We start from the raw sequence: 10,081 nt of genomic DNA, 5'->3' as shown, positions 1-10,081 counted from the left end.
AATGCTATACAACCAAATGCAATGTGCTGTCGTTATCGCTATTCTATGCAACGTTTGATCTCATGGAACGTTTATGCACCGCAGAGGTCACAGATTTAATATCGTGCTATGAACCATTGGCAAAGTGTGCCGAAATGCAAACAGGAGTTCATTTTAATGCACACTAGGCGTCAACGCAGTGAAGTTTCCATGACGAAGGCGATATTTCATGTTTGCCCAGAGAAGAACAGCGAGAAAAGGTACACGCAGAAAGGAGACCGGCATGAAAGACTATAGATAGTTTACACCGACGTCATCGGGGTCGCCATATCAGGTGGGTGCTAGCGCGTCGAGAAGCTGCAAGAAAGGCGGAACAGCGAAACGGGGGCTGCGCGCTGGCGCGCACACGCGCCTTGCGTACGTCGCCACGTGGGCTCAGGGCTTCATTCCACATCGCTATGGGTCCAGCTCGGCTTTCGCCTCCACATTCTTAGAAAGCTCTAAGAATCCCCCGTAATTTTTCTTATTGATTAGTACCAGCATGAACAGCTTGACTCAGGAGTGGGTTACAAGTACATTGTGCAATCATTTCAGCTTAATCAATCACTTTATTATATTTCTTTCGTTTATTATTTCAAGCTGGAACGTCCATTCTATTTTTGCCTGTGCCGTCCTATTCTCGGCCGACACCCGATAACGGCCATGGTCCACAGTCTTTGAGGTCACCATCATAATTGTCATCAGGCTATAGTCGCTAAGATGCTTGTTGCACAGTGGTTGATTCTTTAGCTGAAACAAGACGATTATCCTGCTAATTACTGTAGTTTTATTCTAGCTATCAGATCATTCATTTCACTGAAATCGGTTTCTCCAAATTCTTTATCAACAATGTATTTATTCTCACCTTGATTGTAACCTCATTTAAAGCTCACCCTTCAGTTAGTCCGACTGCTCGCTGTACCCATAGGGGGCCGGGCGCCAAGGACGTCTGGCAACAATGCCGCACGAGAAAAATACATAATGGCGAACGCCTAATAAAGAATGTTTTTCTCACAGTTGCAACCTTGTGTGAGTGTCGCTGCTTGATACACTCGCTGCCATACTAGTCTAGTTATTCCAAAATCTTCCTTGGTTTTTTTTTTCTTTTACTTCGCGTTTCTAATTTTCAAGTAAGAATTTTCTTTAGCTATCTACTGCCGCCCGACTCTTGGCCTATCACCCTTAGTGGGTACGAGCCATGATAGAGGTTCATCATCATCAGGACCCGCGACTCGCGCGACCCGCGCGCCCACGATCCAGAAGAAGAACGGTCTGATCGTCGCATAGTCGTGCCCTTCGCTCCGAGCTGCGATTTTCTCAAACGTTTCTTCACAGTAAGCTCGCCGAGTACAGCCAGGACGATGCACAGTCGCAGCGCACGGAAGAAGATGGAGCGGGAGGTAGGCGTCCTCGCTGATGACGGCTAGAAATTTCTATAGTCTTGCGATCCAGAATCGGGGAAGCAATGCCCGGTGTGAGGCATAGTTCCCTAAAATAACCGCTAGAGAGAACGCTGGTGCTGCGGTCGTTCAGCCATCATGGGAATGGTGGTTAGATGTGGATTTCTCCGATCTTCGTGCTTGTAGGTTCAGACGTTCTTGTGGATTCGTTGATTACGCTCAGAGTAATATACACTTTTCGAAGTACGGAATACGCTGCGAACACGCACAGTCGCTTCCTAATTGCAACGGTTCAGCTTATCGAGGTGGCCAAATCGAAACGCGCCAAGCGTCTCAAAGCGCTGGCTTACCCCGCGATAAATTCATAAGGGCGCTTTATGTCGCTTGTCGACGCATGCGTCCGTGACGTAGTGGTTTCAATATCGGACCTCATGTTAGAGGTCCGGTGTTCGAATCTATGTCGCGTTCGCATCGGACACACATATCACACAACGTTTTATTGAAAAATGAAGAACAATGCCAAGAATCTCTAACTGTCAATCACATTTTAATAACATCTCCCGCGTTGGAGGAAAAAAGAGAAATATTTTTATGAGCTTTACAAAACACTCTTTAGGTGAGGTCTCCGGGTCCGCTTGTCTGCGTCGCCGTGCTGCAGCAGCTTTGCGAGCCCTCGACTCCGCTTGCAGTTGAGCCGCCACTCTCGCCTTTTCATCCATAGCGGGTGCGCCGTTATCAGAAGCGACGGTTATCACCCATGGCTGAAGCGGGAAAGAGAGCGCGCGTCGGGAACGAACGCCCTTGTGCACCGCAGCGCCCCTAGCGGACTACATGCAAACCAGAGCTACGGACGACAGAGAAAGAGCGCGCGTCGAGAACGAGAGAGAAAGAGCGCGCGTCGGGAACGAACGCCCTTGTGCACCGCAGCGCCCCTAGCGGTCTCCATGAACACCACTTCATCCCTCCCTGATTCTAGCTGAAAACGCACTTGTATCTCTAGACGATGTTTTTAAGTTTTTAGATGAAACAGGTTTCTTAAACAAATTTTAATGATCTTTGTTGCTTGAAGCTCTTTCATCAAATTATATATTTTCATCTTGTGCATGGCGCATCATAGCCTTAGTTGCTTTTGCGCCATAAAACCTTACATAACTATCTTGCTGTCGGACATATTTAATAATGTTTACTTAATTATTTATTACGCAGTACTTTCTTTACAATTACGAGTTTACAAAGCCACGAAGCCGTTTGAAGCGAGAAGGAAGAAGTTTCGGCAAATTCATGTACTTCCTATAATTTCCACGCTTGCTGGACCGCCCCCATTGCAGCTTCCGTAGACACTAGAGCCACAGTTACCTCTAGTGATCATTTCATGAAACTTTCGCACCGCTGGTACATGCTGCCTACCGACTCTATCGGAAACCAGCGCTGGCCAGGAGGCGTTGCGGCAGTTTGAGTGTGCAACTAAAATACGCTGACACCGTCTGGTAGGGAGGCCACGAATGGAGGGCTCGTAGTGGAGGGTTCCGGATTCATTTTCACCACCTGGGGTTCTTTAACGTGCACTACAACGCAAGCGCACGGGTGTTTTTGCATTTCGCCTCCATCAAAATACGGCCGCTGCGGCCGGGATTCGATGGCGGCCGCATTTCGATGGAGGCGAAATGCAAGAAAAAAAAAAACACCCCATATCCACAAAGTGAATGATGATGAGTGGGCGAGGCACCGGGGGATCATTGGGGTAACCGTGAATCCCCCGTACGTGTGAGAGCGCGGGAAGCGACGCCAAAACGCCGGAAGCGTTCTCTACCTGAGGTTGGTGGCGCTGATGCTCGGTTCAAGCGCGACGCCGGCAAGCGGACCCAGAGTCGTTGAGAGCGCGGGAAGCGGTGGCAAAACACCGGAAGCGCTCTCTACCTGAGGTTCGTGGTGTCGGTGCTCGGTTCAAGCGCGACCTTCGCGAGCCCTCAGCTCCGGGTCCGCTTGCCGGCGTTGCCATTTTGCTGCAACTTCCCGCGCCCTAGACTCCGGGTCCGCTTGTCTGCGTCGCCGTGCTGCAGCAGCTTTGTGAGCCCTCGACTCCGCTTACAGTTGAGCCGCCACTCTCGCCTTTTCATCAATAGCGGGTGCGCCGTTATCAGAAGCGACGGTTATTATCCATGGCTGAAGCGGAAAAGAGAGCGCGCGTCGGGAACGAACGCCCTTGTGCACCGCAGCGCCCCTAGCGGTCTCCATGAAAACCAGAGCTACGGACGACGACGAGGGACAAGGCTCGGCCCTAAGGTGCTTCGCCCCTAAAACGCCCGTGTGCTTGCGTTGTAGTGAACGTTAAAGAACCCCAGGTGTCAAGATCAATCCGGAGCCCTCCACTACGGCGTGCCTCATAATCAGAACTGGTTTTGGCGCGTAAAACCCCAGAAAGAAGAATTGCTATCGCACTAAAAGACTTGAAGGGAAGCACACTGAAAGGTCCCGCGAAGATGCTTGCATCTAACGTACATAAGGCGACGACCGCTTTGTAAACATGTCTATCTTCTCCAGACAAATATCGGGGCTCTGGCTGCCTCAGACAGATACGAAACGATGTGTACGAAGGCGGAAATGTGAGCCAAGTGGACGCGCGCAGGCGCGCGTCTTGTAGATTCAAACCACCATTCCTCGCGAGGCGCGGCAGACGACAAGTGCACTGGCGCGAGCTTTAGCGCGCCGGCAAGCGTACGTGTAAATTGACCTTAAAGCTAACCTTTCAGAGGCACACGGCGAAACGCAGCGCAAATTGAACACGGAAAGAGGAAACAAGCGGGCGAGCGCTATCTTGCAAATGATAGCGAGACAGCAACTGCGAGATAGTAGCCGTATACGACGTGCTGTCGGTACAAGTAAAGAACATAGTTTCTTTCTTCCGATGTTCTGGAAAAAAATAACGGCGCTTGGTAGACAAGTACACGAGGAAGAACACGACACTGGCGCTGAGACAGTGTCGTGTTCTTGCTTGTCCTTGTCTAGCCAGCGCTGTTTTTTTTTTTTTCCAAAACATGAATTCCCACCAACTCGCCCAAGTTTCCCTTCTAGTACCGTTAATTTCGATGTTAATCCGCCTATTCGGGTGTTCTTTACCTTAATCTCTCTCACGTGACGTTCTCTTCTCTCTATTACAGGAAAAGAAGGTGCATGCTGCGTTGGTAAGACCGCTCGCTCTATTACCACCAGTTATCGGCAAGCAGCAGACTTAGTGGTCATAACGGGTTTTGAGGATGGCACCAGCTTCGATATATATGCGTCGTAAACTTGACGTAAAAATGCGCAGTTGTTCCACCTACGTTTTCATGAAAACACTGTTTTATGCAATGAAGCACAAAAGTAAAAGGAGCGCCAATGTATTTCGTCTGAGAATTTGGATTCGCTCCTTCAGCAGTGGTTCGTACCTTGCGAGGAGGCGTCACAACGTGTACCGAAGAGTAAACGCAGGTATCCAAACTACGTGGCGCACCTCTCACATCCCTTGACACGGGGCACATGATACGACGTAAATGCTACATGTCGTGATACCTACTGGTGGAATACAATGCAATTGCAATGCAGAGTTTGCACGTATCGACGCTACGCGGCGCGCATCTCACATAGCATAATAAGGGGCACGCTACGATGCTGTTGGTGATGATGATTTATTGGCATCTTTGAAACGGGGCGGTGAAAAAAAGTTAGCCTGGTTGATTTAATCAGGTATGCTATGAGCGTTTTTAATTCTAGCATTTTTGTATGCATCTCCTAATGTTCTTTTTCTTCCTCAAAGCTTAACTTTGGACCTTGCGCCGCCACCTACGGAAGAACTACATGGCGTGCCACCTGGTGCAATAATACGCAACTGCAATGCAAAGTGTACACGTATCGACGCTACGCGGCGCGCACCTCGCATCGCGTGACTCCTCGCGCGCTAGGACTGCGTGTATGGGGCAGTGGCGCACCGACGGGGGGGCGGGGGGGGGGGGGGGGTTTACAACCCCCCTCCTCCACGCGTCCAGCCCCACCAGTCCAACGTGTACCTCCAGTGCTTCACTGTTAAATTACTTTGAGTAACACGCTGAAGAAATAAACATCGTCATCATCCCTGGTGTCATTATATTATTATAATTATTAGGCATTTTATTTGCTGTTGGATTCCTCTATACCTAAAGCAAGGAAATTGCATATTATGCAACGTGCTTTTATCCCCCCCCCCCCCACCCGACCACAAAAATTCACCCCCCCTCCCCCCCTGGCAGAGATCCTGGGTGCGCCACTGGTATGGGGCATGTTTCCGCAGCAACTCGCAAGCGCTGGCCTGGCGCAGTGATAGAGTAATTAACTCCCGCGCAGAGGGCTCGGGTCCGATCCTATCGGGAACTGTATTTTTACAGCGAAGCTGTTAAGGGCTATGTACCCGAGGATCGTGTCCGCGTGTAGAAAACGAACCGTCATCATCATCATTGGCTCGAGCAGTGCCGTGTTGAGCGCATGGCCCCTCCTCCCTCTCGGCCGGCTGAGCCTCAGCTATCATTCTCTTGCGCCAGTCGACCTCCTTTTACGTCGCGTTCCCCCCGTGAGTAGAGTTGGGCCTGGCTGCGAGGCTAGAGCGGCAAGCCTGCTGGAAGCTGGGCCCGACGGGAGTTGAGGCCTGCTGGGCGGCTAGGAAGGCGGCGCTACTCGGCTGCTGACGCGCGCTCTTTCCTTGGTGCATCCGGCTGCTCCACGTGCGTCTATTGACAGGACCGCTGATAAAAATTGGAGGTCGCTCAAGCTTCGCCTTTAAGAGTAGAACGCGATAGCGTTATCGGGACCCGTTCGCATCGCATCGTTCGCATACGGCAAGTAGGCTTCATTCACTGCAGCACTCAACGTGGGAAAGCCAGCTTACAAAGACCAAGCCTACACCGATCCCCTTAAAAGTCGGCTTCGCTTTTGAACTGAAAAGCATTGCTGGAAAGACGTTTTCCCAGGGGCAATATAAGTGGTCTTATACTAAAATGTGAAGGCCATAGCACCTTTTTTATTATTTTAATAATTGTTTGCTATTGCCCCGGCGCACGCAGGTCTGGTAGAAAAGCTAAAAAAGGGGTTCGTGTTTGTGTTTCCTCGTAGCAGGTTTCTCGTACATTCAAATTACAATCCGACGCCGATTGGTAAACAATACCACGGCGAATCCGACACCGAATGGTAAAGTCGTACTTTACCATTTTTCTGACGGATTTCACTGAGAAATTTAATTTTTGTTCACCAAAACCTTGCACCACGCGGAGGGCCTGCACGGTCGATGTGGTTGGACGATTTTCTCCGCTACCCGCGATCACACGCCGGTTGCCGACGCTGAATTTTCTGCGACACAGGGGCCCTAAACGCTATCGTGTTAATAGAAGGAAGGCGAGGAGGGCGCGGCGCGGCGGTCTGGTGGCGGGGAAGAGGGAGGCGGCTGCCACGCATGACTGTGCGTGTGTGTGCCCACTCTCCGACTGCGGCGCATGCGCGTAGCCCTGCAGGCCTCGGCCGCCTGTGCCGCCGGCTCTTTCTGGGCTCCTGCCCGTCTGCGAAAAAAGTAGGTCAACGGAGGAGTGGGGTGTAAGAGGAGTTGGAGTTAGCGTTCGTTATATGTACGGAGCATTTTTTTTTTGGGGGGGGGGATGGGATATTCTGTAAGAGTCCACCTAGTAGACTGTTCATTTCGGCTGTCGCGATTGGCTGCAGCTGCACGAGCGAGGAGGAGACTGGTTGGCTCTTTCTAGCTCGTGCTGCTAGGTGGACTCTTACAGAATACCCCCGCTGGGCAACGAATCTTGTCTGGGAACATCGTACAAAAGCGTGAGGAAAGCGCTAGGAACGCCGTCGCCCGTGGACGCCGACGCGTCCCATCACCCGCAGCGCGCTAGGAACGCCGTCGCCCGTAGACAGCGAGCCAATTCTTTCAGAGCAGGGCATTGTGTAGCCATCGTCTAAGTGTTAAAGATACTTCATTGTGCTACTCAGATCCGGCACCGAAGCCTCTTTCCCGAGTACGTAGCGAAGGGGTATTGTTTACCACTTTGTAGCCAAATTAAACGTACCAAAGCCCCCGTATGCGCTAAGCCCCATATAGCAAATCCCACCAGAGCGCCAGCGTCGCTGGACTACCCTCTTCACAGGGTGGAAGGACTGACTCCTTTTTTTCTTTCGCTCCCGGAGATAGCTGCGACGGACACCGGTGGCGGCAGTGGTGGACAACATCGCCAACTGAAACGGCTATTGGAATGAGCCCATAATAGCTTACGTTGTAACACCTTGCATGATGCATAGGGCAGTTGCAGGGTTAGGATCGCCCTAGACATATGAGTCATGGTACGCCCCCGTAATTGTTGCGTCTTGTTATAACAGCGCCAGTCGTAATAAGACTGCTTTATAAATGTATAGTGTAGCACTGTTGTAGCGTTGAGATAATGAACCCTGCTGCCGTTGTTCTTGCATAGCGTGGCTTGGCCTTTCAGGCGCTTGTGGCGCTTTTAGCGAAATTTCCTATAGGGAAATGTATGTAAACTGTCTGAAATAAACTAATCAAGAACCAATTTATTGTATCTCGATAGCGCTGTAGTGATACGAAGGCAGAAGTTATTAGAAGCAGGAGAGGCGCAGACATTCAACTAATCTTTCATTGGAAAGGTAAAAAAGGTTTCATATAGTACACCTAAAAATGAAAAAAAAATGATAATGTACGACGGCATCATTATCGCCTTTGCGCGACAAAAAAAAAAGTTTGACTGCCGGTACTGCGCGCTTGCTGGCTAGATGTTACAATTATTTCCCCCTGAGAGCAATGGACGCTTGGCTCATTGAATCAAACGTTGTATTTTTAATTCAAAGTTATTTCACAGCCAGTGCATGTCTTGTATCTACTTCCTTTTATCTTCGTCTCATTAGCGCTGCCGCAGCACTATGAACGTTCGCCAACTACTATATCTACTTTCTGGAACTCGTTTCTGAAACACTTCTTCCCCGATTCATCGTGGCTTATTTAATTCCGCAGGCCGCGGTCCCTTCAGGGCGGTCGCACATTACCCGTGCCTCGACGGACGCATGAGAGGTCATCGACGTCGCCGAAGTTGCCCAAGTCGCTGGAGTCAGCGACTAGTCGCGACAACAAGGCGGGCGCCAAGCCAGGCACATCGCGCAAGTAAGGAACCACAGAAGAATAACCAAAACCGAGAAGCCCGTTTTTGTTTCTTTTTTAGAGGGGGGAGAGGGGTGGAGGGGGATGTTCGTGAGTGAGTGACAATCGCACTAATCCGGCAGACAATGAAGTTGGGAAAGGAGTAGGTAAAGTTAAGCAAGGGGGGTCGTTTGGCCGAGTTGGTATGCCGCATGTTGTAAGTATCTGAGCACAAAACATTACCCAATTCTATAGAAAGTCGAGGTGTATATATCCACCTCTTAGCCCAAAATTTGACAGGTATCAGGCGGTTGACTGGAGGAGACTTCAAACCGGAACTGACCCGGTACATCTTAACCGCGTGTTTCCGGAATCATACCCTGAGGCCTGTAAAATAGGTCATGATAGAGGAGCCACCCTAGAGCTCTGGGAGTGCGAAATAGTTCGGATGAGAATTGCAGTCGCCCCGGATGAACTAAGGGCGCGGTAGGGAGCCGCACTGACTAGCTCAAATGTCCAGGACCAACTTTGGGCCATCCAGCAAGCCCGGGAAGCTACTCTCTGATGCCCCCGGCGCAGCCTAGACCCAGGCCATCAATTTGCAGGATTGTCAATAAAGTTGTTTGACTCATTCACTCAAAACAAATGCCGAAAGGCACGCACGCTGTCGAGTGAGAGCATGACTAATCGCTTTCCCGTTTTTTTTTTTTTGTTTTTTTAGTTCTGGAGCTTTACCCACGATATCATTATGAGACACGTCGCAGTGGGAGACCCCAAAGTACTATCAACCCTCTGGTATATTCTTTAACGTGCACCCAGTGCATGGTAGGCGGGAGTTTTAGCATTTCGCCGCCATCTGAAGGTGGCCACCACGGTCGGCACTCGATCCCACGACCTCGTGCTTAGCAGCGCCACGGCAAAGCCACTAAGCAGACCACGACGGGTCGGCATCTCTCTTCGCTATCTGTTTCTCGTTGATTTACATTCAAAGATAATGTTAACTGCTCTCGTTGAAATGTTGAAGTAATAACGAAATATAAAGTAGACGAAAAGGCAGCTTTCCCGTTGGTGGGAGCCAAACCCGCATAGAGTGTTATCGCACGCGTAATTCAGAGTATCAGTTAAGCTACCGCAGCGAGCGTCATCCCGCCCACTTCTTTGAAGGATTTGTGTGCGTGTGTACTGCAGTACGTACCGGGCGTTTAACAAAATAGCATCCGAAATATTTCAAGAATGCGGGAAATAATTATATGACACTCTCGATTGCTTTTAATGCAGAGCCATACGTTTAACAGTTACTCGATGAACCAATTATACAATTCATTCTGCAAGTTAAACTGGTGAACTTTTTAACCAAGACAGCCATGCGATGAGAGCCACACGTAGCCTACGGTTCTTGTTGGGTGAATATGTTGATCTAACTAAGCGTCGTCCTTTCGTGTGTGACCCGCGTGCGGTGGTGTTTTTAACTTCGGAAATGCGGACATCTAGTGCTTGACCAAAACTCGTTTGG

At 50.1% G+C, this 10,081-nt stretch overlaps 1 long non-coding RNA gene across 1 annotated transcript; it reads left to right on the top strand.

The window, feature by feature from the left end:
• Positions 1 to 1,296: 1,296 nt before the first annotated feature.
• LOC125941439 (uncharacterized) lies at positions 1,297 to 8,580 on the top strand. The gene is made up of 3 exons (XR_007464291.1): positions 1,297 to 1,418; positions 4,577 to 4,600; positions 8,446 to 8,580. It is a non-coding gene; the product is annotated as an uncharacterized LOC125941439 (long non-coding RNA).
• Positions 8,581 to 10,081: the final 1,501 nt, after the last annotated feature.

Source organism: Dermacentor silvarum, chromosome 11, assembly GCF_013339745.2.
Source record: "Dermacentor silvarum isolate Dsil-2018 chromosome 11, BIME_Dsil_1.4, whole genome shotgun sequence".
NCBI classification, from domain to species: domain Eukaryota; kingdom Metazoa; phylum Arthropoda; class Arachnida; order Ixodida; family Ixodidae; genus Dermacentor; species Dermacentor silvarum.
This window is presented reverse-complemented; position numbering and strand designations above follow the sequence as displayed.